The following is a 26,011-nucleotide window of genomic DNA, read 5'->3' as shown; positions in this document are numbered from 1 at the left end:
TATAAAAACAATAACATTCATTTCCATAGTTACTGTCGCATTTGTACAGGAAGTCAGACTCCCTTTCTCATACAAGGCTGCACATGGCAGACAGCGTAGGGTCTAATGTAGGCGAGGATGAACTCTTAAGAGAGAGGTTAATCTGGCAGTGTGCTGTAACACTAGTAGTTAGATACCTGTCAGCCCTGTGATGTTTCCTCTGAAAACAAGGGCGCCGTCTCCAGCTTTGTAATGGGATCACATCCCACCTTTGAGCCTGACATCCTCAAGACGCTAACCCAAAATGTGAAATCAAATATTTTCACCAAAACCCATCTCTGTTCAAAGGGCTTTTTGTGTATCAGTTGTGGTTTCTATTGTAACGACTCAAGACGCTTATCTCCGCATTATCGTTTATTTGCCCTTTAAAATATTCAATACTTGGTTGATATAATCTGAAAGAAAGTTGTCATAAAAGCTACTTGTTATAAAAAAATTTTAAAAAGCAGAATTGAAAGGCTCCTCCCTGACTCCATTTTTCGTATAACACCGAACGTGGAAGCGGAATCAAAAGGTGAGGAGTGCGAATAGAAGTCACCAGATGAAGTCTGTAACACAACCCGCGTAAGCCCCAGCCTCAAACTGTCTTAAATGTAGCCGTGGCCTATCAGATGAAAGGAGATATGCAGGCTCCAGCAGAACAATATCTACTTTTGTCGTTCTCCCTAAGGCATGCCACACAGCCGCGCATGGCTTTCCCTTTCCCACCGCCGAGTCTGGCTGAGGCCCGGCTTTTACGTGTCCTGGACCTACACCACAGGCAACAGGAGGCTCCTGACAGGAGCAACAGGGTACGGGAGGGGGGGGGGTTTACCTGTGCTGAACCCCTGCCAGCAGCCACACAGCCACACATTTCCACACAACAACAGCGGAAAACACTAAGACAAGAACAGGCCGTTCAGCTCTTCCAGGATCATCATTTTCTGATGGAGCCACCCACCAGGGGCTCCACTCCACACCAGACAGGGCAGGGCAGGGTAACAGTAAAAAAAAAAAAAAAAAAAAAAAAATGTAACAGTTTACAGTCCGTCAAAATAAAAGTGGTTCACTTTTAACTTGGTGACTGTCGGAGGGCTAATGACACCGACTTCATTACTGGTATGGCTCAAATGATCTCTTGGGAAAGAACATATCGATTTCTTACAGTATTCTTACAGTTCTGGGACATAGCTAAAATCATGCTGACTGGAACTTTTCAGGGATTTATATTCATCTGCGGGCATTACTTGTTACCTTGAAAGAGCATGTTTGTTACCACCAACTATAATTATCCATCTGGATAGTGAAAGTTTAAATTTCTCTTGAATGCTATAATTTGATTTGGGCAGAAATATATGTTCAGACTCGAAGCCATGATAATTCCCTGGGGATTCATCTACTTACAGTAATACACAGGTGAATTAGGAATTAATACTCAAAAGTTATCTTGGGATTTAAAGGGATTCAAGAGGGTTTCTCCTTTTGTTATCTTTGTAAGGAAAGGTTATAAACATAAAATGACAGTTTAGTTATGTGGCAGATGCTTTTAGACTTTAGACAGTGAGGTGTGTATTTGTACAGTGGTACAGTTTGTGTTTTTGGCTCTGTACCATGTATTTGAAATGAAACAATGAAGATGTTAAAATGCAGCCGGTCACCTTAAATTGAGGGTAAATTACATTACATTACATTATTGGCATTTGGCAGACGCTCTTATCCAGAGCGACGTACAGTTGATTAGACTAAGCAGGAGACAATCCTCCCCTGGAGCAATGCAGGGTTAGGGGCCTTGCTCAAGGGCCCAACGGCTGTGCGGATCTTATTGTGGCTACACCGGGATTAGAACCACCGACCTTGTGTGTCCCAGTCATTTACCTTAACCACTACGCTACAGGCCGCCCCTGGGGTACAGTATGTACATCCATATTTGTTGATCTATGTAGGAATTGCATCCTTTTTTATACATAATCCCCCAGCTGTTTCTGATTAAATAGGTGTAGTCAATCATTTCCTTTGAGTCAATTTGATTCTTGGATTTTGTCAATACAAGGACCAAAGTTGTGCCAATGACATTCAAGGGAGCTAAAATTTGGGCACGTATGGCTGCCACAGGTGCTGGTTCACTTGCCTTCATTGATAATATAACTGCAGCAGAATGAATTCAGAAGAGTGCAGAAGCATCCTATCAGCTCAAGATCAATCATATGCCTCAAAACTCATTGGATAGTGCTCCATCCCACAGCAAGGCAATGATCCCACACCAGTGCTCTCATTCTTCTTAATGAAGTTCCAAACAGTTTGTTTCCTTAAGCCTATTGTTTGGCCTATGTCTCTGACTGTTTTTTGTTCTCATTTCTTAGCCTCATAATGGCCTCCTTGACGGTCATTGGCACAACTTTGGTCCTCATGTTGACAAACTCCAATAACAGACTCCAAAGGCAATACAAATATGACCCGATACTGAAAGCTTTCTTATACCTTAAGGAAGTGATTGAATACACCAAATATGGATGTATAGACCCCCAAGTTAAAGCTGACAGTAAGCTGCACACACCAAATTTTTTGTTTAATTTAAAATCCAATGTACTAGAGTACAGAGCCAGAAGAACAGAAAGTGTAACTGTCCAAATACTTACAGACCTCATTGAGAATGCTTCACAAAAATTGAGCTCATGGACCCTGAGCCAGCGCCATATCAAGAGCAATTCAAATGAATATTCATGGAATTAATACATCAAGTTACAATTCCTTAACTATTGTAGCCACTGATAACCTGGTAAGCCTCGAAAGCCATTTACGTAACGTGTAATACAGTAAATAAGTTTCAAAATAATCTCACTCAATGGGGCCATAAATAATGCAAGCACACACACAAAGTCTCCTCCTCTGGTCAGAAACAAATTTTGAGAGGAGTATGTTCAGAAGATGCACTGCATTAATCATAAGTGAAAACACACAATTCTGTCACATCTCCAATCACTTTGACTGATGGCAAACATTGTTACGCAAGCTGGGCTCGACACTGCAAGAGCACAACACGTTTGTACAAAAAAAGAAGAAGGTGGTCAACCCCATAATACATCTTCCAACTCCCAATAATTGAGATATGAGCATAGTCAAGTTGACCCAACCCTTTTTCTGACTTGCTGAAGATGTTCCCTTTGGAAAGCATGTATTTAACCATTTCTTCACCACCGTTATCAGCCAGGGCAACAGGAAAATTACAAAGCAGTCGCCATCAATCAGGGACCAAGTTAACAATAGATCACCAGTGGGCCGGGTTGCAGTGAAGCCCAGATCCTCCTCCTGTTTCCTGCGAGGTGATGATGAAAGAGCTGCCACTTTCCTGGGCCTGCTGGTTACACAGCGACTGATAGATAAGAGATAGTGCGGACACATGGAAGACATACCCACGGAGAGAAACACGGAAAACTGTCAAACCCCATTGTATGGAAAATGGCTGCTCAACTGAAACGATTCGAAATGATTTTAACTGAAATGAGTTTGCAGAGAAGGTCCGACAGAAAGAATACTCACGCTTTCGTCAACGCAAAACACAATATGGCTGCGTATGTGTCCTTAGCATGCAAAACTTAACCTGAGGTTTACAAACTGCTCAGCAAGTACAAACACAAGACAATCTATCTATTTTTAAGTATGTTAAGTATGTCTAAGAAAGTGACATTATAGAACCGAACGTGTGAACTTGTAGAGGAAAGAAAGGGCTAGGGTTAGGGAAAGTATTTAGACGTAATAAGAGGGAGGGTGACAGCTACTCAGTAGAGATCCTAATGTCTGTGTTCAGGAAGCTCAACACCTGGGCCCTGTCGTTTCACTTCACCTCACTTCTGACATCAGGTGAACTCACTACCCCCCCAACTCCCATCTCCTAAAATTAAAATGTCTTCATCAACATTCTCCCATCATTTACCTTGCATAGATGTGTTATTAAACTCTCAACTTTCCCTCCCCAACACAGGTTATTAATTGACTTTGGGTCCAATTTAAGTTGGGTTTAATTATGGATGATAAGTCACAGGTAATAACAGAGCAGTCAGTGGTTCTTTGAAACTTCAAACAATAATCACAATTATTGACAGATTACATCAGGATTGAAGTTGCTTGGGCTCAGGCACTGAAACAGAACAGGACAAATCTATTAACCACGTCTGACTGCTGCAGACAATGTTCATGCTTGATCTCTAGTCAGGCATAATTACGCCGTCTCAATTGAAAGGACTAACCTAACCATTTCCATAAATATGAGATTTTACATAGAATAATTCAGAAACAATTGTCTCTATGCTAAAATTGACATTTCACAACCCATATTTTCAGTGCCATCCACAAAAACATCTAATTACATATGCCTAGCATAAAAAAACAACTTTAATTGTAGAGGCCTCACACCTTTGCTAATCTAACGGAAACATGAGTTTGTCACACACTGTAATGCAATAGACAGACAGTAGGGGAGAGCATCACTTTTCAGTCTTTCTTACAATTCAATTTATAGTGCGGAAAAGTTGTCACAAAACTTGCCCCAAAAATCATTGATACAAATTGCCCCAAATTGATGTGTGTGCTAATTAGGGCTATATTTCATGGTCAGCTGAATAGTACTGCAGCTATGTTATTATTTCTTCTACTTGGTACAGTAATATAATATTGAACATTTGTACCAAAAAGTTGTATTATATAAAATGTGAAGTGCCATTTTTTCAATACCAAATAAGAGCACTACCCATACCTCAGATGAGTGTGAATTTGACACACAAAATGGCTATTTAATTTTCGAGGTAGTACCTCATGCGCTGGAGAAATGAACAGTGTGACAACCTCACCCGCTCTCTCCCCTACCTCGCAGGGCCCTGTGGTTAGAGCAGATTTCACTGGAGGGGCAGCCCGCGTCAGCAGCCTCCTCTAACCCATCTCTCCAGCAGGAGTCAGTGTTGCTAGTTGCGGGTACTGACTGCACACTTTGTACCAGCCGGCAATCAGAATGAACACATCACAAGCTCAAGGGCAGAATGACTCCTGCTTTTCATTTGTAGTAAGTGCAGATAAACAATCAATCAATCACATTCAATTACTGTGAGTACACGGCAATATAGTCATTAAAGCCGGTAAATGGGCTGATGTAATAAATCTATTCAGTAAAAAAAATTATTTTGGAGCAATCCTTAAAGCACCTTGACAAGGCTGCTCCTGGAGTAGTAATGAAGGAATAATGGCAGTTGTCACCTTGCAGAACAAGCATGTCTCTGGAGCCCTTTGTTTAAACAATGTTTCTTTTATGTGTTCTGCAGTTCTTGGATATCATAGTGGTTGTCGACACATTCTCTGCCTGACTCCTTGCAGTCAGACAGCGTAGGTCGCCCTCATGGATGAGCTTTACCTGCCGGTGAACTTTCCATTGCCTCGTTTTCGACATCATCTCTTTCTCGCTCTCTCTCGCCTGCTCGCTCTTGCTTGCTTGCTCTCTCTCTCTCTCCTCTCTCTCGCTTGCTCTCTCACGCTCTCTCTCCCACTCTCTCCCTCTCTCTCACTCTCTTTCCCTCTCTCTCACATACTCACACTCACGCAAAACAAACAGTAAATTCCAGCAATAAGCCCTCTGGCACTCATACTTGCACTGCACATATTCCTAATATGTTTTTACATTAAGCTTTTAATCAAGGAAGGTGACTGTTGCCTATGGGTATAAATTAAAATGGCTTCCAGCCATGAACATAATGCCCTGGTAAACAAATCAAGTTAATCAAGTTAACTACCCACTCTTTTTTTGTTTTTATTTTCTGTTTAAACACAAATTCCATATGCTTTGAATATGGTGGAGATCTAAACCCTAAATATATACAGTAAATGCTTTTGGCGGAAAGTGTTGCAGGACTACAGTGCCTGCACTCCATTGCAGGCACTCCAGACATGGAGGCCATATGCAGGGCTCAAGTTCACAGTGATGGGAAGAAAGCTTGTAAGTTACTGACAAGGCCAAGGAAAATGTCACACACCTTTATATTGCTAATTCAGATGAAGGTTTCTTAACACAGTGTTTCAGTTTGGTTATTTTTATGCAGAACATAACATTACAAAGAAATTCTCTGGTGGCAGCAAGCACACAATGGTTCATTTTTAACCAGCTTTGTAAAGGTCCACTGCACAATGATTTGCACATTATTTTTTGATCCATTTCCTTTTGCAAAACATTGCAACACATACATCATAATTGATTTAAAACATTTGATTTTACTTATCTTTTGACCAATTGTCTTCAGTGTATAGCAAAAACAAATACATTGACCTTGCTGTTCCAATACTTTTGGAGAGGACTGTATATATAAATATATACTGCATATCACATGCGCACTTAAAGTTTGTCCGCAAAATGCCTGGTTTCCTGGTTTACAGAGATGAACTAGCACTACATCCAGTAATGCAGCGGAGCCCACATGAACAGAGTACTATATCAGATAAAGAGGTTCCTTTTGATAAAGTGCTGCAGACTGAGCCATTGGGCCCGGCTGGTGATGTCACAGGAGTTTAGAAAGTGAATTCCTGATCTGCAGGCACAGGGCACAACAAAGGGAAGCCAGATAAGGAGGTGTCTGAGGGCAGGTCGGGTTTCTTTTCAGGAGCTAGAGACCTCCTGAAACTCACAACATGCCATACGTGAAAACGCAAGGCCCCATAACCAATGGGGAATGACATGCATCAGAGCTTATGTCTAATTGCAGTGTCATCATATTAGCATACACTTGATGACCTCAGAATGGTGTGGGAAAATGACTTTTCAGTTCCTCAAGGAAATGCCATATCTTGTAATCCTCAGCGGGTTAGGTGTCAGCAGACGTTAGTGAATGTTAGTATTAGGGATGGACAGCTTACCTGGACAGTGATGAACAAAGATTTTAACAGACAACTGCACTCACATATCCTGTATTCCCTGCCAACTGTCTTTAAGGTAAACAAGAGTTCATTTTAAAGTTAAGTCATTGCACATCAAAACACCTCTAAAGCCATTCAAAAATACTTAATATACCATTCATAGGGGGCTGTCTGTAAACTAACCTCAGGCAAAATCTAAGAAAACTATTAAATATTCATTCAAAATCAACTAGTCTGTGCCTGCAGATTAGATTTGATAATGGGATGAAAGGGTGTTCATGTCTGCATCATAAACATATACATTACAATGATATTTTGTCTGGCGCTATTGTGCATTTAGAGGGAACATTACAGTGGTTTACATTGTCAGTGACAGGCAAAAGCTTGTACGGCATCTTTTACACAAATTACAAATTTGCAACTGTATCTGTGCAAAATAAAGCTAGTGTTAAACAAAAGAAAGGATATTTCAAACAATATAAAGTTTTGGACATGTGTGTGTGCATGTGTGTGTGGGTATGCATGTGGGTGCATGCATGTGGGTACGTGCGTGCATGCATGTGTGTGTGTGTGTGTGTGTATGTATGCAAGCGTGCGTGTATGTGGGTGTGTGTGCGTGTGTGTGCGCATGCATGTAGGTGCTTGGATGTGCGTACGTGCGTGCTTGTGTGTGTGCGTATGCGTGTGTATGTGTGTGTGTGACAGCTACGATGAGGATACACACGCGTTGAGGATTCCCTGATGACCGCGCCGATGTTTTAAAAGGAGAACCGCAGGAGCAGAGTAGACTGGACTAGTGAGGACAGGAGTGCAGTAGAATTCCTCATGTGTATTGTGCAGGTCTCTCAGTGGCCAGTAAAAACACAGCGTGGATGCACTGAGGGCTCCCCACACACACAGCAGGTATAAAGTGCTCATGCATCTCCACACATCTGTCACCAGTTGCTTAGTGTGTCCTGGAGCTGCTGACGGCTTGGGGGTGGGGGGGCAGCTTTGTGTGGTAGACTGAGGCTGTCTCACACACACACACACACACACAGGGGCACAGACTGGGGACCACGGAACCTCGGGGCCTCAACAGCTCTACTCCTCAGCAACCCACCCCAGACATTCTACAACATATTTAACTACAACGTATTTAACTTCCATACCACATTATGGTATTGCTGTACATGCAGACTTCTGTTGGGTTCTCGTGTACTGGACTTACTTCTGAACTGATTTAAAGGCCAAAGATTTATAGGAAATTAAAACAAGGAACTCCACAGTACTTTCCCTGAAAGGCGAACATATGGCCACGCATTAGGCATTACCCTTACAAAAGGCATGACTCGAGCTACACGTAACCAGTTATAAAGTTGTAAAAGTTACCAATGATTCATATATTACAAAGGATCCTTGCAAAAGGACTGGTTTTTGCATTGTCATGAAGCAGCATTCAGTCATGTCATTGGGCTCCAGTTTCTGCCAATTCACAGCATAGCCTTTAACAGTTCCCTGACCGACGCAGCTGGGGGAAATGGCGGCAGAGAGGCAGCGGTTTCCTCCTGTAATTCGGAGCCCGGCTGCTCCGATCAGACAGACGTGTTGCAGCACAGTCTGAGCCCTGATGAAGATTCCAACTTAAAGAAGAAAAATGCCTTTTGTAATAACAAATAGTGGGAGCCAGCTCATTACTTCAGCGACATTGTTTCTCTGGAGACAAGCCCCGACGCTTCATCATTATGAAACTCTGCCCATTGCTTAGCTCGGGAGAATTTATTACCCCAAATCCATTTACAACAGACAACACGCATTCCAACGCTGATTTGTTACTCCGGGACACAACAACACGGTGCTGAGTTTTTAAGGAATGTCTTCCACTAGCTGAGGAGAGATGTGTCAGGAAATTAGCTCCGAGGGAGACAGTAGCAGACACACAGCGTTGTGTCAGCAAATGGAGATCTAGAAATCTGATTATCCAAGTGAGAGGCAATCTGCCTACGCACCAGGGAATCGTTACCAAACAAAACTGTATGGCACCATGTGAGTGTAATTAATGTGCATCATCCGATATGTAGTCAATTATACAGTTCATACATACAGATTAAAGAGGACACCGCGTGTGAATGATGCATCGCTCAGTTCTGACTCTACTTTATGACCGAAGAACGATGGGCCCCTGATGCTGCAACAGTCCTTAAAAAGTTGTTAAAAGCACACTGAATAAAATAGAGTGAGGTTAGTGACAGTCAGCCTTTGAAAGGGGATTTAGACAGATAAAGTCAGGCCCATAACATCGAGTTTTACTCCACAACGTAAGCATCCACTCAGTGGCCTGACGGCGAGTGAGAATTTTTATCATGTCATTTGCATTCTCCGCTCTTGTGGGAACAAGTCTGGAGTTAACCCATAAAGGAAGCCCATATACGATTCAACGAGGCAGAGGAGAAAAACACAATAATGCAGGTAGTGATTATTTCAGAAAAAAAGCTTTCTCTAATTATGCACTCTCTCTACAGAAACACACCACTTGAGCTTCTTAAACACGAACTCAGAGAGGCGCTGGATCATAAAGTAGAGGAAACGCGTTCAGAACTTTAAAAGAAACGCAGTCGGTTTAAGGGTTTCTTTTTTTACCCCCAATGTTTAGATGTGGTATTGGTGTGTAACTGTGAGACTATCAGCAGCCAGAATGACAAAGGCCCAGGAGACACTGAAATGTTAGCACCGTTTCATTTAGGGCTTTTGTCTAATTACAAGCTTCTGACAATCAAAAATGTCCTCCTTTCAACATAATGTGCCAACTGTAACTAGGAAGGCAATTTGGATTATTATGGTTGAGAAAAACAATGAATGCATTGGTAAAAAAAAACAGTGATGATTATTTAATTGTTGAGAATGTATTTTGAGGTATTAAGAATCCACATGTATGGCAATTGTTTAGTTTACGTATGCGTATCATTTTAAACACATTGTATTTGAAAAAGAAAAAAAATTGTGGGTCTGTTTTTGTACTTTTTTTTCCACACAGAAGTCACATTCCAATGGTAATCCAGAATGGTTCAAGTAATCTCTTCCAGTGTTCATGAGGATTGCTTTGATACAAACACTTTCAGTTTAACCTCATATGGGTAAAAGAAAAAAACACAGTCCTTAAAACACAAAACGTCTTGTACAATATTTCTAGACAACAAGTCAGGTGTCAGGGAAGTTTCTGGCGCTTGCGGACAAACGCTTGTTTACAGTGTTGGTGAGAGGCTCACCTACAGAACAGCATCACTGCAAAGCCACCCATGGCAAAGGCTTGTTCATAAAAACAAACTGTCAGATTGAAGGCTAAACTAATGTAGGCATCTACTTGTGAGTTTCTGAGCAGCGACACACAGACAGGTAGGGGCTGAACACCACACAGAGAGACTGCTCTACCATCAGTCATCAGAACCATTATCCTTTCTTACAGCCAGACCCACCTAAGCCAGGCGATGAAAGTCTAGGTTAAAGTGCAATCGCTAAGAGTAGTGTTCTACCTCTCCGATTTCCGTAATCCTCCAATTAATTTTCTTTAATAGCATCTCCGTGAATTTATTTATGCTCTGCATTAATTACAAACCTGTGTGTTTATGCAAATATAAAAAAATGCTTCAAAATGAGATGGAGTGTCCAGGGTACTTTCACTGATGTATTACACAACAGGTAACTTTATTAAAAAGACAAGGTATAACGGTCTAATGACTGACAAGCTATCTGACCAGCGAGCTATCTAATTTGTTGTCATCATCTCTTAAGTGTACAACAGTGTTTATGTAAACTACACATCTTAGAATCAACAAAGAGTGCTTTGATTTTTTTCCACATTTTTTTTTATTACAACATGCACTCATGAATGAGCTGAATAATGTAATGGGAAATTCTTCACAATGGACTTAAATTCCACAAAAGACTCTACACACATTTAACAAGCATCAGATAATAAATATTGAATAATTTATTCAAGCAAGAATACATGTATTATTTTAAGAATTTAGGATGGCAGAAACAAACCTAAAAAGTCTTTAAGAGCCAGTCAGAACACTACGGTGATACTGCATATGTGATCTGATTTGGATCAGTTTTACGGAATACTAAGGGGAAAAAAACCCACACAAAATCCATATGACATCATTATGTGCACCCGATGGGATCTCTGATACAGCTCTGAAATTGATTAATCTGACCTCAGATATGAACTTCAAAGCCAGAAACAGCTTCATGCCTATAGACACAGACAGTATCCAATCATTTGAGCCAAACAATGTTCCAGGCCACCCACAAAAATGTTTCTCATAACTCTGCTCACATCAACACTGATAAGCCCGAAGCCAAGGTAAATAGAAACACGTTTCTTTGCTGGAGTAAATGATGTAGGCAGGATAAAGGCACTCTGCGCGGTTGGTAAATGTCTGAGGTTGTGTCCTCTACATCAACAGGTTTGCTAGGTCTATTAATGTCAGCAATTCAGACATTAGCAATCAAGTGCCTATCAATCATATGCAGAATGGAGGACTGTGAATAACTACCTCAGAATAGCCCACACATTCAATATCACAGCATGAACAATCGACATATTGCACTTAAAAAACGCTTTAATTGTTTTTAGAAATCCAAGCTCAAATGTAGTAAGATAGAAATAGATTCTGGATCTTCTTCCTTTCCTCTCAGAGTATTACATAGCACAAGAAAGCCATGCCCTTGATTTCCAAAACATGAAACGCATGCCTTAGCAGCCACTGTTTATTTATTAAACATCAAAAGAGAGGACAAGCTAGCCACTTACTTCTGAGAGAAAAAATAGTCAAAGTTACGTGAGGAGTATTAAAGATAAACGCAGGTCCTTCCTGTGACGAAAGACAGCTGATGGTTGAAGAGCAGCTTTGGGCTTTGTAGCGTAATCAGGTGTCCTTTCAACCTTTGTTTCTCCACTGACCCTTTCACAAGCCAACCGGGGTACCGCTCTGACAGCACAACTCTTAAGCATTTCAAAATAAACACAACTCTGAGCTTCTCGTGTGGTATAAATGTCCAAAATGTATGCTGTCTAGTTCTTTTTCCCCTTTTTCAAATCACAGATTCAGTTCCACATTTCTTAAACACCCATGGGGGTTAACTGTTTTTATATACACATGAAGGTCTCCCTGTACATAATTTCCTGAATGGGAGTATTCTACACAGCGTTCAGTTTAAATGTATTTTAATCAAAGTCAGTCTAAACAATAGAATTATGAAAACAATTTGTTTGCATTTTGTCATTTAAATGCTAACCCTATTCTCGCTGGACCAGCAGATTTAATATGAATTGATCTGTTTTTGTTCAAACGCCGCTGGGCATCCCAGATGAGTGTAATTTAAAATCCATAACCACAAGGCCTGAGCCTGCAATAGGAGTGGGCAGGAATAGTTGGTCAGATATTCAATCAGGCATTTTTTTATTGTTATTGTCAAAACTGTTGAGGCTTTGAATGTGATATCATCCGCTATTCATTGACATAGTAACCACTTTCCAATATTAATTATAACAAAGTTTTTGTTTTTACGTTTATAAATGTACACATTCTAATTCAAATTTACCCACATCCATTAAAAAAGCCTGCACCATGGATGTCTATTCCTCGGTGTGTCTGCCAGTCCTATTCTACACATTTCAAACACATTATAGTCAGAATAGTATACAGTGATATCAGATATTTCCTTCAGAATATCCTTGCTAGTGATTGGGGTTTTCTGCTTGCAGCAATATTACTAAACATTTTAGGGCAGTATGTTATGTGACTTTATAGGTAGGTAAACTTATTCTGTTGTGATTGACTGAAAAGAACATTCATATCTGGTTGATTAATAATCCCAGGGCAGATAATGAACTTGACTTTGGTACAAACCCATGTTGCCATGGACACAGTTAGCCAGATGTGTAGGTCATCCTGGCTGTACACATGTGCAGTTCATGGATGGCACCATGTTATTTGAAAGGTAAACAGAAAGAAGAAAAATTAGAGTCCTCAGCTTCTTATCAAGTGATCCATTCCCTGGGCACTACCTTCTCGCTAAAATATTTGCAATTACTGAAGATATTTTCCGCTTTGCTACTTTTTTGATTTCCAGCTCCTCTATATCCGCCTGATTTATTTACATAAAAAATAAAAAAAAGACTAGATTAGACACGACACATTTCATAATTGGAAATACATGAGTGATTTTTCATACACACATACATTTGTGTGTGTATGTGGGTCCTATATAACCTATATAAGTACCATTGTCAAAGCATAGCCATTTCCCATATCATTTCCAAAATAAATGTAGAAGCACAGAGAAAAGGATGATGAATTAAAAACTATTAAACTATTAAAATATACTACTTTTATGACAACATCACAACAGCAACGTAATAAAAAAACTGATAGCTTTTGTAAACAAACAGAAGAGCTGTAATCCTATATTGCTGCTACAGGGCACTGAATCAATTTTTCCAGGTCTAATTTTAGAGGACGTATTGAGAGAATTTAGTCAGAACCTGAGCGATGATTTGCTATCATGTTTACAGGAGGTGCAGACAGCTTTTAGAAGTAATGCTGGAGATAAGGAGAAAGCGTTGTGCGCAGATACTGTAGATACTGTGAAGAAAACGGATGAAAATCAGCACCTCAGCAGAGATAGGCTCCTGAATCAGGGCCTACTCGAGAATTACACTGTTACCTCTTCTGGAAATACAGATTATAGCGCTCAATTTCACAAATGCAAGAACGATTTGAAGAAAACATATGAATTAAATGTGTTTTATGCATACATTTCCTCTGAGTATTACTGTATAGTGTGTATAAATTTAGTTGTCCCATAGTCCCATGTTCTGTTGAGAAATACCAGCCAGCCTTGGATCTTTATTAGGTATGTCTCAGTAACAAAACTGTACCAAAAACAGAGAATAATTAACTGTACCAAGCAACACTTAAACATTGTCATTGTCAAACATTGTGACAATAAACATTGTCTTTGATAGCAATTTAGCTTATTATACATTTTCCTCCGAAAATCAGATAGAATAAAGATAAAGATAGAAACAAATAAATGGCATTAAAGGCATTATAAAGACCAGATGGTAACCTGTAGACTACTATTTTAAGGTGTCAAATAAAAAAATAAAATAAATAAAATGTTTTAAAATGTTTTCTTCATTTTGAAAGATGCCACTACACACATTGCTCACCGCACAGACAATAAAAAGACTTTCATGGGAAATCAGGGGCATGTAACTACAGACTAGAATCGAACATCAGTCCAGATTCGCTCACTCAAAGCCTGGTAGATCACAGTGGGATGATGTACTGCAGCCTTTCAACTGCAGCCAGCTCAGTAAGTTTGGAGTGAGTTTTAAACAGCAGCGAGCTCCCACCTTTATAGCTTTCAGCCCAATACGGCACTTCTACACATGAAACATCACCTGTCATTAGGCTTTTATCTTTCAAAAGGCAATCATTCAAAATTATTTTAGCACACACTCAGGTAATGAGTAACTTTTAAGTGAATTTAAGTTATATATAAGTCTAGAAATTTAGCTTGCACACAAACAACATTGCCTTGAAACACACTCAGCTGAAAAGATTCCATGACAAAATAAAAACTAGCTAGAAATTAGCAAGGAGTCATTTCAAGGAAAAGGAAGAGGGTAACCATTTTCGTTCAAAGATAATCATATGAAACACAGTCCATCTTGATAATATCAGTGTGTTTTTGCAGAAGATTTAAGTGAGGGTTAAAGTAATGGCCTCTTGGTAGAGGTCCATTAGGAATGCCAGGGTTTAACTGTAATGCACATTACCGACCCTCAAGCTTTAATGGACGGATCCAGTGGTTATTAAGGTGTCAGAAAAATGTGTCTCTTTGTAATTAATAGTCCATAAGACTGTAGATTAAAATAAAGCCGCAAGACAGCTTCCAGAACAACAAGAGAAATAAGCAACAGTTTAGCCCAGTATTGAGGCACAATGTGTTCAGAAGTGCGCAATCCAAACGGGACACAATTTAACAAGGAAATTAATCTGATATGCACCTGCCTGTCAGCGCCTTGATTTACACTAAACAGCATTGAAACATCGACTCATGCAGCCATTCTACGCTTAGTACTCAATACAAAATTGAATTCCCTTGTACAACAGGCGGTCATTCAATTGTTACATGAAATCCACTGATGCCGAAGTAATCCCTTTAAATGGTCTATGCAGTGTACGAGGGACCTTTTACATGCTTTTAGCCAGCCAGCATCAATCAAATGCTGAAAGAGAATCTTAATTGCCAGATGAGAATCAGTCTACACATTCCAAGCATCAACAAGTGTGGAAGTCATAAATTAGCAGGCCTCAGAAATGAGTTTAGAGTCCGCTTTGACGGATGAACTTTGAATACAGACACCAGAGGGTGGTTCTGTGGACTGTGAAGCGCTCCACTGTGGCACTCACTCTTTGAAGTGGATGAAGCTCAGGGTTGCACCTGAAAAGTGGCCGTTAGCTGGATAATGGTTTCACTGAAGCTCCCGACATACACTGAATTTTCGTCTGCCTGATTTAAGGCTCAACGCTGCCTGCTGTTAATAGTAACCCCTGACCGTACTGTTAGACAGAACTGTATCACTTCATACCCGCTTTCATGATTGAAGCATTCCTCGATTGTACCTGGACTTCCAGTCAGACTGACAATTCAGCGACAGGAATGGTATTTCTTCACTTAAACCAAAACCCCAGGGATGCGTTTCTGGCCACAGAGAAGGGAAGACCAGCCCTACTGACCACCCCTTTTGAGGTGTGAGTTTATGAAGGAGCAATAGCATGTTGCTAACCTAGCTAAAGGGACGTGCACGGTTTCAATAAGAGAGATGCAAGGAGATTAATTACGCTGGAAGCCCTACTTCACCTTGTACAGTGAATCACTCTTCAGAACTAAGTATGTCAAAATGAGATGTTCCACCATTCTCTATCCGGCTCAAACTCACGTCCTGAAAACCCATTTCGGTGTGTTTATTCTGCAATGCTGCACTGTTCTCTCACCATTGACACAGACCCTGAGAGGACAAGGATAGACCTAGGGGCTTCCCTGTCAACATCCGAATGTAAGCATACCATGACTATGCCATCTGATACCCTGATGCCATTACCTGCTGCTGTGAAATCCAGCTATGCCAGCTTGACCAGCCTGAAAATTGAGCTGGTCAAGCCTGTCATTAGCTGATCCAGGTGGGTATGAGCTGGTCAACGAGCATGGCCAAGTTGGTCATAAAGCTTGTCTAGCTGGGTATGAGCTGGTCAACCAGCATGGCCAAGGTGGTTTTTTCAGCGGGGCCAACACACTGTTCCCACCAAAACCAGCGCACACACACTGATGACACTCTTCTCCAGGAATGGTTTTACCAGCACTGTGAACAAGACCAAACATCAACCTGCTTGGATGTCTCCTCCTTAGCAGTCAATCTTGCAATGGTACAATTCGACCATAGGGCCAGTGCTAAAGCACAGTCACCATATTGCCAATAATCTTCATGGAATGTCATTCCTGTCCATCTCCCATAACTGGCCTCTCCCTCTGGTACATCCTGTCCAAAGTGTATATTTTAATAACCTCCTATGACAATCACCTTTTGACAGCAGTTTGCACGCAATCAGCCTCAGGCCCAAGACATTAGGATTAATAGGTCCTACACCTTAAAGAATCCTACATCAAAGGGAAAACAAATATGCAAAAATATGTCTATGTGACTGAGGTTTTAAACCTGGGAATTCCCTTTTCAAGGATAATGACCCCCCCCTACCCCAACAACACAACACTTCAAAATGAAGCCACACTAATTGAAGTATTCAAACATCAAGATGTCTTAAAATGTACAAGGGGGTTTCAGAGCAACACACAATTAAAGCAGAACATTTTTAAAATATCAAGATAAGCATCAAAATCAGACGGCACAGCCAGATAAGCCCCTGCCAATCAATAATGAGCTACGCTCTCGTTAAACTTCAGTGATTCATAGGTTCAGATATAATCCAGGAGTACATGAGATATACAGTAGACTAGGGGAGCAAATCTCAGGCTTCACCTAGAATACAATTTCGTGGCAATGGTTTGATATTTGGCAATATCACACATTTTGCTATGATATGACCCAGCATCATGATCATATTATATATGAAGCAGCTAACACAATCCTGTTACATTGTACAGAACGCATACAGTAAAACCTCAGAGAACTGAACACATCGGGGATGAATGGTCATTCTGAAAGTGATGTTGAAATGCACCAATTTTACAAAATTAAGCATTTAGTCATTTTCAGTTCAGTTGATTGGTTTGGATCGTTGCCCTTTGAACAGATACATTGATCTGGATTGCTGGAACGTTGCACCTCTACAGAAGACACAATGGGGTACGGTATGGTGCAATCAATTTAAGGGTGAAAAGGAGATTAAAAATGCTTAAACCACAAAGAAAAACTATCCTTGTAAATCATAGACAATGTTCCACTTAGATAATTTTCATATAAAATTACATGGACACAGTGGACAGTTTCTAATCACAGCAGAAATAAAGTAAAGCACATTATTTTATATTTTTGGGATTGTTGAAAACATGCTGATAGTGCATTTCATAATAGCAACATTTTGGATCCATACTGGTACATGATCTGATAGTATAGTACAACTAGCCACTCCAATTTATATGACGATGGATGTACTTTATACAAAAATACGAACACAAATACATAAACACAGACACTGCCGGTTCAAATATACCCACATATCCCCAAATACAGTACAAATATTGCTCATTACACATTAAATACAAGGTACATAGTGTATCAACTTGTGATTTGTCCTTCAATGCTTCAATGAACATTAGGAAATTTCCATGTGATTCTATGCCAAAATACAATGGGTGGAATGCTAATGTGGATGCAATAATAAGTGACTAAGACACAAATATTTCAACCATCAATCTTAAAAAATGAAAGGCGTCCTATCAATTATAGAGACATTCAACTCCACCTCTGCAGCTCACACCTACTGTAAAAGGCTACAGCGTTCACCTGAAAGAAATACAGCTTTTTTAAGGAATGTCTGTCAACTGCTCCTGTTATGTGATACCTTGTGATCCTCCATCATTGCAACTTGCAAATGATATTCCCTTTGATGATCTGATGGCCCCATTCTGCTCGCGTTGTGACTTGAACTTGCACTTCGCTTTATAAGACGCGTAGGTGGGATTTCACTGCCTTTCACTAACATTCATATGAACACTTCTATCATTGCCTTCTGCCTTTAAAAACACTCCTATATACACAGTATCAATCTTCAGGCACCACAGAATGACATGTTCAAGGGCTTAAAACCCACAACTTTTGACACAAATTTTAATGCACACGCACACATAGCCTACACACGTGCACAACATACATGTACATGTACACTCAGTGACCACTTTATTAGGTATTTATTAGACTTTATTGGACTTATTGGTCTTCTGGTTCCGTAGCCCATCCACTTCAAGGTTTGACTTGTGTGTTCTGAGATGCTCTTCAGCATAACATAATTGTAATGCGTGGTAATTTGAGTTATTGTCACCTACCGGTCAGCTTGAAGCAGTCTGGCCCTTCTCCACTGACCTCTCTCCTTAATAAGGCGTTTGCGCCCACAGAACCGTTTTTAGTTTTTTTACATCATTCTCTGTAAACTTTAGAGACTGATGTGCATGAAAATCCCAGAAGATCAGCAGATTCTGAGATACTGAAATCACCCTGCCTGGCACCAACAATCATTCCACAGTTAAAGTCAATTAGATCATATTTCTTCCCCATTCTGACATTTGGTCTGAAAAACAACTGAACCTATTGACCATGTCTGCATGCTTTTATACATTGATTGGCGGATTCGATATTCGCATTAACAAGCTGGTAATTACCTTTCATGACATGGTGATGAAAGTGTGATGACATGGTGTGGCACAGGTACAATAATAATACCAGTTGTTGGTGAAATACTGATACCGTATAAGCATGAGATTATTATGAGGAAATAAAATGAGTCCACTGGGACAAGGGAGGATAGAGTAAAGGCTGCAATCAGGGTCGAATGAAATCTGCAGGAACACAGTCACTGGCCAAGTGGAGATAACAGAACGACAATGAAAGTGTTCTCAGCTTGTTTTTCGTTGTTGGTTAACATGTCCATTGACTGGGAAAGATGTGAATCAGCAGTGCTCTGCGGCTGTGTGAGGTTCATGGCTGACAGAGCCAGAGCAGATGGCTGATAGAGGGGGTGCAGTCGCAGCCAGTGCACAACAAAGGCCCAGCCTGGAGGTCATGCACAGCGTTTAGCACTCATGAAGCCGCATTCCAGGAGACCCATGATGTGAAACAGCGGAGAACAGGAAACAATGGCATTCATAAGACGTCATATTTATTTTTCTTTTATCCAAGCCACCCTCCTCCCCTCCTGCCCTTCACACCATCACAAGCCTAACCCCACCAGGTACAGTAACAACCCTTTGTAAAGAGACCTGAGTCTTGAGTCTTGAGATGGGATCAGGGTAGGCCCAGTGCAGGTATACACTCTGGGAACACTGCAACGTCTGCTCGAGTTCACTATAGTTCTTCTCCTGCATGTTGTTAGCCCCCATGACCTGCAACACTTTATAAAACTGATGTAAGGTGACACCGTATCTGCCCGCAGCCGTGTCTCCATTTACAAGCTTTCCGAGTTATAATGATTTAGAACCAATGGCAAGTTATACAGAGTGTAATTATATAGATTTCTTTTTCGATCCCACCCTGGATCCCACCGTGGGTGTGTGGAAGTGTCCCTGAGCAAGACACCTAACCCCCAAATGCTCCTGACGAGCAGATTGGTGCCTTGCATGGCAGCCAATTGCCGTTGGTGTGAGTGTGTGAATGGGTGAATGAGAAGCAGTAATTATACAGTGCTTTATAGCGGATAAATGCGCTATATAAATGCAGAACATTTACCATTTACCAAAAGCTGGTTCAGCAAGGCCTATTCGGGGTGCATTGCAGTGCTCTCATATTAACAGTGGTTCCCGACAGGTGGTGGATTTTCCATGAGGACTCCATACAACAGAGGTCCTGGGAATAACATTACCCGTGGAAAAAAACCAAAACCACAGGTCTCCAGAGACATACAACTCACTTTTTCTGTGTGTGGGGGATCTAATTCTGTACACATTATCAGTGACAATATTCCTGATGCTCCCAAGCCTGACTGGGGTGGGCACTGCTAGAGTGAGACTTCCTGCACGGCCTCTGCCAGCAGAGCCAGAGGAAGTCCTTGGGAGCCCTTGAGGCGTGTATCACTGAAATGGAGACCTTAACAGTGCCAGCCTCCATTGTGCAAAATGAAGGGAAGCTTTTAGGGCAGGCTGCTGCTGCAGTAGAAAAAAGGAACAATTCAATTAACATTTAAGGGTTCCCTTAGACTATATCGAGTAAGATTCAGCAAAGCATTTCAGGGAATGCAGACAGATAAAGCAAATTCAGTTAAGCAGCCTAGACTGTTGCCAAATGTCACAGAGATAATACCAAGCAGATCCATATAGATTTACAAACATTAGCCTAGTAACCTCACACATCAGTTTAACTCAAGCTATGCTGATGCACTTGTGCTAAATGTATATTTATCGGTTCTTTTATGAATAGATTAGAATTATAACAGCGCTTGTATTACAATTGAATGGCTGTAATGCACAGGGAGGCCATATGGTGCAGTCTGTAATACGGTCGAAACTCAACCCAAATATGAATCCCCCTGTACAGCCAGGTTCTCAATTCTCCACTACAGCACTACTCAATTACATATTTGTTCATGTATCTCAATATGCAACCCTCTACCCTGTACCCCTCCGCCCCTCTCCCCCCCCCCCCCCCCCCGTCATAAAATGGAAATAAAATGGGCAGGACTCCCTTTAAAAAAAAAAAGGACACAGAATAGAGCACTCAACACACAATCTCTGTTACTATGTCTGCCCTTGTAATGATAGACACCAGAGCTGTGAATTGTGTGTCTCACAGTGCACTGAATTTGGTCTCTCTGCTACAGTCAGCATTAGTAGAGCTCCCTCTACTGCTAGGCTGTGTACCACAAATGTGTTTCACATGGGTTTCTCCAATACCCCACCTATTAAATCAGAGATTAGAATTATTGAGCCATTTTAACATCTCCTAGAACTTCTTATTTTGTTTTTATTAGACCGCAAATATTTATGATTTTTTTCGTTATTTTCAATACTTCATAGATTTCCCAAAATGTACACTCTTTCATTTCGAGCTTGCAATATACAGTTGAAGACTAGCACTATGATACAAACCTGCCGATATGAAACATCGTAAAACAAACGGCCCCAATTTGATTCATTCTAAAGGCACTTGAGTCAGCTTACCCTGTAAAACTAGGTGGCATTAAGTACCTCAAAATATTTACATATATTTAAATACTTTTTTGGAATCACATTTTATATTATGCAAAATAAGTGCTGAATATGATAGGCAAATGTTATTGTTGTCATTGCGTTGATTGGCTTGTGCAGAACACATTTCATACTAGATTACTGACATGTTTTTACCCCAGCCAATTTGTTTTTTTCCTACCTACCTCAGTGAAATAGTGGAAGAGCTGTGAATATAAACACAGATATGAATCAATCTGACACATTACGGCGGTAAATATTTCTATGACAGATAAAGAGTGTTGTTATTTGTGTGAGTCTTTTGATGCTCTCCCATAAATCACTTTTATGACCTGATCCTAAGTCGGAAAGAGGGAAAAGTTATTGACACATCCACACTGTACTTGACTGAACTTCATTGAAGCAAAATTTTAGTCTGAGCACATAATTAATTCTATGAAAAATGGGTGCTCATTCTAGAACTGTCAAAAAAAAAAAAAAAAATGACCAGATGAATAAAGATGTCCCAAAAAATACAGAAATAGCTGTAGGGGTAAACAAAACACATCAACACATCCACAGAAGTACAGATTTTTGGAAGGAGCACACAGAGCATTATAACTGCACCTGAGGGGGAAGAATAAAGACAGTAATAGGCAGACTGCGGTCACCACGGTATGCGGAGAGTAATTAAAAGCTACCTGTAGCATCTTGAAACCTCAGTTTCAGCAGAGTGACAATCACCCAGTAAGCCAAATCGGAGTGCCACATTCTGCTTTTCAGCTTTGTTGGAAGATTCTCATACAAAAAGAAGGTACATTTTGTGTACCTGGCAGATCATTAAACCCTGTAATTATGATACTTTGTGTTGGAGTGCATTGAATTATCCTTCATTCTGCTGTTGCACTTTTCCATTTTTAGAAAAAAAAAGGGTAGCAGTGCGAAGTATGAAGAAGCTGAATGAAGTCATTCACCAATTTTCTTCTCCAGCAAACACTAAAACGCCTATGGTATCACATTTACTGCAAAGCTAGGGAGTGTGCAGAATAAATTACATGAGTCAGGAACCGGCAAACTGTCTATACCACAATAAAATGTTAAATAATGAAATTCACTTTAATATAAACATTACACACAGCCTGGATTATAGACATATCATTTTACAGAAAAAAAAGAAAGAAAAAGTTTCATCTCAGAATAATGCCAAAAGAAATACATAGTTATTGACTTAATAAGCATGTCAGCTAAACCACCATCTGGATCATATGTATCTTAGCATACATTCATGACCTGTCTGTCACACTTTATTTTCTGCATTAAACAGTGCTCTGGATGAACCTCTTGGTGACGGCAAATGCTACATTTTCATATTGATAAAAGTAACCAGCCATGTACTGGTGCACACGTCACACAAGACTTTAAAGTCACAGTAAACATTAGATGAGTTCCAGCTAACAAGTTCAAATCAAAATAATCTGATCTGTCTTCGCCAAATACAAGGCTGAAACAGTTCATATCTAAAGAAGAAAGGCCTCTGAAGTAAGTCATTAAGCTGCACTTTAATTTAGCAGGCAAAGGGTTTACTAGTCTCCCTTTCAACTTCATTACCTCAGATGAAAGAATAGGATTTCATCCATTATGAGATCATTCAGTGACTGATGTAGCATGAGTTGGGCTTCTATTTGATGTTTCAATTGCTGCTTACAAAATAAAATGTCCTATATAAAATGGTACATACTGTAATGGCATATACTATGACACATACATTTGCCATCTGCCGATAAGTAATTTCTGATTTCTTATCAGTTTAAAATGGCAAATCTGGATTTTTTTAAAGACGGTTTGTGTGTACTCCCTAACCATTGTAATTTCAATGGGTTTTTAATTGTTGCGATTCATAGTTGCAATGGTACAGTGATAAGCAAGAATAGCAGCTGACACGAAAATGCACATGTACAATATCTATTCAAGTACAAAAAGTCCACAGTAGAGAGCTAGCAAGCCGATGTCTATCGTACAGTATATTGACTCCTTTGTGGAATCAAGACCTGAGTGCTCCTCTCCACGCGCAGAGAGAGCAAGTTTCGTAGTTTTGTTTATCGGTGCACAGGAAAGATGGCGCCACTGAAAGCAAAGGAGTTGCCCCGCTTTGAGCAGTGATCTGAAAAGATGCTCGATTTCGCTTTCTTTTGCCTTGTTATTTTTGCCAGAATCTTCAAGGACTTTTTAGAATTTATTTTAAGTTGCTGTGGGTGTGCTCCCTGTCTCTCTCCATGTGACAGATTATGATGAAAATCCCAGACAGTGCCCTTTACCCACGAGTGAATCATTTGATTACAAATCTAAAATTGTGGAGTACAGAGCCAAATCAATAAAGAATCTGTTCCAAATATTATGACGCTCACGGTATATCAGGGCTCGCTGCTACGACCTCTGCTCTCAATCGAGTGCAGACAAGGATGATCTCTTCCCGGAAGCACGTAAAGTCGCCACCAGTGCTTTGGCATCAGCGTTTGCAAGTCAGGTTCACACAGACATGATTCAGAGGAATACACTTCATATGTAGACGTGCAGGTGCCCAATGGACCAGTGGTGTTTCCTAGTAAGTGACAACACTCAGTCATCCCAGCACACTGAAACCCTCCCTTCACTGGGCAACACTCTCTGGGACTCCATGTCACAGTTGGCAAGGTACAGCTTTGATACCAGACTGGGGAGCCTTCGATACACGAGAACAATGCCTGAACAAGCACAGCGGCCTCTCACCGGCCCACAGAGTTTACATACTGACATAATCCAACACCATAATGGCCCACATTGCAAGAAGAGGACCTATGTACTTTGGATGCACTGCAAGAATCAGAAGCTGATAAAAAAAAAAAAAGAAGCTCTTCACCTTCATCATAGTGATACATATTTTGACACTGGTGAAGCAATTTTTTGTTTGTTTAATAATGTCTCAAAGTTACCTCTTCTCAGTGAACCATTTTAGAAAGTGCATTGAATGTAAAGTCGTGAGAAAACATAATTTTCTAACCGAGGGGATAATGGGCTCCAGTGAAGAAGTGCAGTATGGGGGCATGAAGGTGACACATCAAATGAGGAAAAACAAAACAGCTCTCGTTCCCACCAAAGGAATGCACACAAGCTAATCCCTCCGCACAAGCCTCCACTGTAACTATAACGATAGAAATATCGCCAAGGGGATCCAAACCTTGAGAATAGTTGAGATTGTTTACACATCAAACCAATAATTTCATGTGCAGCTGATTTGATATATGTATTTCGTTACCTATCAGAAACTTTACATTTAATCTGTTTGCAATACCTTTGCGAGAATTAATATTGTCATGGTGATTTAATGGTCAGAGTTTGTAACTAGGAACATTGCAGTACTCCTTGACATGGCAGTGTTCTGAATGATTACCTGCCATATAAATTTACTGATACATTTACGGTGGAAAAAGTGACTTTTGACTAAGCAAGATTACAAAACAATTTGGGTTACGTGACTCACACAAACTTTTTCCACTGCCTGTCTTGCAATTAGGGAAATCAGCATGTGGTGTCCCTGGCGGAAGTTAATCATTTTATTTACTAAAGGAAGTGATATTAAGGGTACTAAAAAAGTGCAAAATGGCTTAAGTTTGGGGATTTATTATCTGGATGCAGCATGTATGTTTCAAATGAGGTTATTATGCAAGGTGGTCATGACATATTGAATGCATGTTCATGGAAAAGTGTGCATGGTACCAAAAATGCAAAGTCACTGAAAGAGAACAATATTTAATGAAAAAGATATGTCACATTAATGGCCACCAATCAGAGTGTTCAGTGCACCAGAGAGAGGCCAAGCTCACTTTCAGATGCACAGCAACAGCACCAACTGTCAGTATTTCAAATTTACAATCCAACAGCCAAGCTAGGCTGCCTTCAGCTAAAGCGGTCTGTCTCATGTGAGCAAACTGAACATCATAACTCTACAGTCTGAATGGATTTAAAAAGACAAGTGCAGGAGAGGGAGAGAGACAGAACTTCATCAATAGGTGAAAGAGCATTAACTGTCCCTGCACTAGAAGTAGGACGTAAACTCAGCGAGCACGTTATTAGGTAGACCTGTACACCAGCTTGGTAATGCAATACTATGTAATCAGCCTATCAAGTGGCAGCAACTAAATGCATAAACGCATGCAGGTGTGGTCAAGAGGTTCAGCTGTTGTCAGAATGTGGAGGAAATGTCATCTTTGACTGTGGAATGATTGTTGGTTCCAGACAGGGTGGATTGAGTTTCTTAGAAACTACCTCCTGGGATTTTCATGCACAACAGTCTCCAGTTTGTGGAGAATGGAGCGAAAAACAAAAAAACATCCAATGAGCAGCAGTTCTGCAGGCAGAAATGCGTTGTTAATGAGAGCGGTCGGTGGAGAAGGGTCAAACTGGTTGAATCTGACAGGAAAGTGACAGTAATGCAAATAACCACTCACTACAACAGTGGTATGCAGAAGAGCATCACTGAACACACCTCTCAGTGGATAGGCAGCAGAAGGCTTAATAATGATAAAAAATAAGTCTAATAAATACCTAACAAAGTGCTCACTGAGTTTATATGAAGAGATTAAAGGATCTTCAGCAGACCATAATGACCCAGCACGCAAAG

Source organism: Conger conger, chromosome 14, assembly GCF_963514075.1.
Source record: "Conger conger chromosome 14, fConCon1.1, whole genome shotgun sequence".
Taxonomy (NCBI): Eukaryota; Metazoa; Chordata; class Actinopteri; order Anguilliformes; family Congridae; genus Conger; species Conger conger.
This window is presented reverse-complemented; position numbering follows the sequence as displayed.